Raw genomic sequence first — 4,839 nt, 5'->3', positions numbered from 1 at the left:
GCCACCTTAGGTGTACGTGGCTGGCGCCTTAGCCGGTTGAGCTATAGGCGTCGAGCCTTCACTGTCTCTCTTAATGGGTAGAATTATCCTGTTCATATAGCGTAAAATAACTGGTGTACTTCTTTTCATCAATTCTATTTTTACGTTTATCATTTACTTTCATGGTTTTTGTTGATGTGATAAATCCCTATTCTCTTTTTTCCTCATTCATTTGACAATTTTACCCTATTTCCCCATTCCTAACCGTTTTTCCTCTTCCTTGACATTTATAATCAAATATATTTGTTGACAGTCTCATGAAAACAAAATGCCATCTTCCCCCACCAGGTGCTCTGCTTACTCCTGCTCCCGCTCCCTAACGAGACCTTTAGAATGGTATTAATTTCTCCTTTTTCATATCAGCTGCCTGCACCCCCAAACAAGATGAGATCCAATGGTTGCTTTTATTTTTCTTCTTTCTAGGTCTTGCTTAGATAATTTGGTACCTTTAATTTCATCCATTTAGTAGACTTTCCCTTGCAGAAATTATCTATTTCAAAATTCCGAATTCTGCCTATGGAAACCCAGTCACTCTGTCAATACCCATGGACATTTTAGTACATGGCATGGCTCACTCCTTACCACTGTCTTCATCTCGTCTTTATCTTCTTCTCTGTTGAGATTTCTGTTTTGATCCTTATTTGGCTAGAGTTCTTTGTCACACATTTTCTTTAGATAGGGTACATATGTGATTTTTGTTTTTATTATTAAGTCATAGTATACATCAATGCAATCATGGGGTACAATGTGCTGGTTTTATATACAATTTGAAATATTTTCATCAAACTGGTTAACAAAGCCTTCACAGCATTACCTTAGTTATTGTGTTAACACATTTATGTTCTACATTTAGTAAACTTCCCATGTACCCTTGTAAGATGCACCGTAGGTGTGGTCCCACCAATTACCCTCCCTCCACCCATCCTCCCTGCTCCTCTCCTCTCCCTTTCCCCTTTCTCCATATTCTTGGGCTATGATTGGGTTATAGCTTTCATATGAAAGCTATAAATTGGTTTTATAATAGGGCTGAGTACATAAGCGATTTTTTTTCTAATAATTTGCATTGCCCCATCAGGTGATATCTTGGCAGCAGAAATGGTATTCAAGTACACTCTGGTGCACCAGGCATTGACCCTTTAGTCTCTGAATCCTATAGAAGTGGGGAGGAACGGGAAGAGCTGAGGGCTACAGGGAGACAGATACTCAGGGTCAAAGCCATTTCCTATCCAATGTGGAAGTATTTAAATAATTTAACGACATGTGTGTCTGAACAACTGACTTCTGGCTAGCAAACCTGGATATCAGTTGTTTTCTTTCAGGAAACTAGATTATTATTCATTATCTTTTTTTTTCTTTTTTTTTTTTTGAGTTTAAATGTATTTTATTTTTAAACAACCTATATGACATATTTTTCCTTAAAAACAATGCCTCCACTCCAAATAAATCATGGTCAAAATAAATGAAGAGCTCAAGATGACATCAGTCCCGTTTGCCTTAAGTCCTGGTGTTGTGTGGATGACAAGCAGCAGCCAGTTATGATGACAGGTGATAGATCCAAAGTAATTGCCAAATTTGTCAACATTTTTCCATTTCTAAACCATCCTTAAAGAAAATCATATATGGGGTCACACCATCCTCAGGGTAGTCCAGGAGAGCAACCATGCCATCTGGATTCATGTTTTCATCAATAAAGAACTGGTAGTTTTTGAAATTAGCCAGAATGTGCTTGATTTGTTCTGCAGCCCCTGTCATAAAAGGTTTTACTCTTTCTGGTCTCTGTTCTTCAAGTTTGCCTTTGATTGACTTCATGTTATCTTTGATGTACTTCTTGTAGGCTTCTTTTGTGAAGCTGGTTTCCTGCAAGTGATGGTTCATGACAATATCAACACCAGTGACAACTGTGCTTTCGGTACCTTCGCCCTCAGGTCCTTCAGCGGAAGCATTTCCACCAATGAGCGAGTCATCAATGTAACCCTCTGTCCTACTGACCATCTTCCCCTCCACCTCCAGGCACAGGCCGTCCGCGATCTCTCGGATCTTGTAAATGTCGGAGAACATCTCATGTGGCTGATGAGGTACCGGTAGATAATCATGATGGTGGCTGAAGGGAGACGGCGGCGGCACTAGCGTTGCAGGAGCCCGGAGCTCAGAGGGAGCCGGAGCGGCGCTCGGGGGGAGGGGGGGAGCGGGCGGAAAAGCATCTTTTTTTTTCTTGAAAAGGGAACATATTTATAAAGACTGGAAGAGAAGATGTCAACTGTCAACTGTACTTCTTTTCAACCAATATAATTTTCTATGTAGAAAAGTCACATAAAATATTTTTTAATTGGGAGGCTAAGGCAAGAGAATCACTTAAGCCCAAGAGTTAGAGGTTTCTGTGAGCTATGATGCCACAGCACTCTACCCAGGGTGACACTTTGGGACTCTGTCTCAAAAACACAAGTATGTATGTAAATACCTAAGGCAAAAATTGATACTTACCTCCCCATAACTGTTTTGCACCTCTTACATAGTAATAAAACTACAAATAAACTATTAGCTTGCACACATGATCACCCAAGTAAAGACACCATTTTCCAGGATCACTCACTGGTAGGGTGGTCAGGTACCCAAGTTGGGCAAATGAGATATAAATAGAAATGGTATGGGCAGTTTCTAGGTTGTGCTTTTATGGGAAGAAACATGCCCTTCTTTTCCTTCCCTCCTCCTGCTGGTCGGATTATTTCATTATCTTACAGTCCTAGTGCCATAGATGAAAAATCCAATTCCAGTCTAATTCCTCTTCCTTCGTAGATAGATTTTCATATCTGACGCATTGTAAAATTTTTCTTTAACCAGTACATGTCTAAGTGTGTGTCTTCCCCCCCCCCATAAATTCTATGTAAAACTCGGTGAATTCTTGAATTTTTAGCCCCCAACATTTCCTTAGGTCAGAGAAATTATTCTCTATTGTTTAGTTACTGTCTTTTCCCGATTTGTTTCTTTGCCCACCCTTTTCGGGTGCTCCGATTTTTATCAGTAGACTTTACTTTTAAGAGCGGTATTAGGTTCACAGCAAAACTGAGTAGGAAGTACAGAGATTGCATGTAATCCTGCCCCCACAGAGGCACAGCCTCTTCCCAGGTATCTATCCTCTCCCAAACTGATGCAGTTGTTATAATTAAGGAGCCAACACTGACAAGCCATTAACTCCCAAAGTCCATAGTTTAGGGTTCACTTTTGGTGTTGCACATTCTATGGGTTTGGACAAATGTGTAATGACATGTACCCACATTCTAGTGTCATATGGGGTAGTTGCACTACCCTAACAATCCTCTGCGCTCCCTCTAGGGTGGTTGTGTGCCCGAGTTTCCCAGCCCTTCTATTTTTCACATTTTGTTGTCCAAATCTTTTAAATTCTCGTGCCACAGTTCCATCTCTTCATATTTTTTCCCTGTGATTTGGGATACTGTTTCTATTTAATCTTCCAGGAAACTATTTAGGGTTTCAACAGTGACTATTTTTCACTTCAAGTTATCTACTACATTTTTGACTCCAATAGATCTCCTTTTTAGTTCCTAAAAGTATTTTGTATACTAGAATTTTCATTCACGTTCTATCAGTTCTATTGTGTAGGAAATGCCTGTCCCACGCAGCCTGCTTATGTTTCTGTCTGGCTGCTGGTCTTTGTGCAGGTCGTGTATACGGAGTGTAACCTTCCCAGTCATGGCTTTATTCACTCTTCAGACTTGGGTCTGCTTCACCAATGTGCCTTAAGCAGGAGTCATTTTGGGAGCTGTGAGGAGCAGTACACAACCAGCAAGTTGTCCATTTCTTGTTGAGAAGGAAACCTTCTATTCTCACCCGTCAGCGGTGGGGTGAGGGTGGGGGCCTTTGCCAGCCTTGGGAGTGGGAAGGATGCCCAGCCTGCTTCTCTAGTTCCCGTGGTACTCCTCAGGGGCCAGGGAAACCTGCACATCCCCCCAAGAAAACTCACACAGACCTGTAAATCACACACTGAAATCTTTGCCTTAGAACTTTCTGCTGCAGATTCCTAACAGCTGGTAGGGTCCAGAGAGGAAGAAAGTTCTTCCAAGGCGCTCTGTTCCTGCTGTGGCAGAACTCTAGGTCTTTCTCATACCTTCCAGAACATACCCACCTGCTGTCCTCTCAGATGCTTCACTCAAGAAAGGTGGTTGGTAGTCGGAGGGGGCCTCAGAACCTTGTATTTCCTGTCTTCCTGCAAAAATAATTTAAATGATCGGTTGTTTTTATTGATTCTTTTAAAGTATATTATTGTTCAGCAATATAGTAATGCACTCTTTTTTTAAACCAAGAGAACCCAAAAGCTATGCTTCATTCCTAGCTGTGCACCCATGTGGCTACCACAGAGTCGTGTGTGCATAACTCCCTTTGAGAGAGATGCTGCTACAGGGAAGGCCACTAACTGACAGACTCCAGCTGTGGGTGAGTCTGGGGTCTACCTCAGCTTTCTGTGCAGTCCTTGGCCAAGAATTGGTTCAGAGAATTGCCATTTCCAGCCAGCAAGGAACTCCTGTATGGCCAATTTTTGTTCTAGAGCTCATCTTTGGGGTGGATAAGACTGTCTCAAAACTGCATGGCAGGAATGTCTGAGGCTCTCACCGCCCACCCCCTTTCCTGCTACCTCAGCCTCCATGTCCGAGGCTCTCACCGCCCACCCCCTCCATGTCTGAGGCTCTCACCGCCCACCCCCTTTCCTTCTACCTCAGCCTCCATGTCCAAGGCTCTCACCGCCCACCCCCTCCATGTCTGAGGCTCTCACCGCCCACCCCCTTTCCT

The 4,839-nt window shown here is 42.6% G+C and overlaps 1 pseudogene across 1 annotated transcript; it reads right to left on the bottom strand.

The window, feature by feature from the left end:
* Positions 1 to 1,532: 1,532 nt before the first annotated feature.
* Positions 1,533 to 2,132, bottom strand: LOC100944199 (annotated as a pseudogene). Its single transcript, XR_153715.3, has one exon. The product of XR_153715.3 is annotated as a translationally-controlled tumor protein pseudogene (transcript).
* Positions 2,133 to 4,839: the final 2,707 nt, after the last annotated feature.

The sequence above is a fragment of the Otolemur garnettii genome, unplaced genomic scaffold, assembly GCF_000181295.1.
Source record: "Otolemur garnettii isolate 467f Iridium unplaced genomic scaffold, OtoGar3 scaffold00045, whole genome shotgun sequence".
Classification (NCBI taxonomy): domain Eukaryota; kingdom Metazoa; phylum Chordata; class Mammalia; order Primates; family Galagidae; genus Otolemur; species Otolemur garnettii.
Note: the sequence above shows the minus strand (reverse complement) of the source record. Positions and strands in the feature narration are given on the sequence as shown.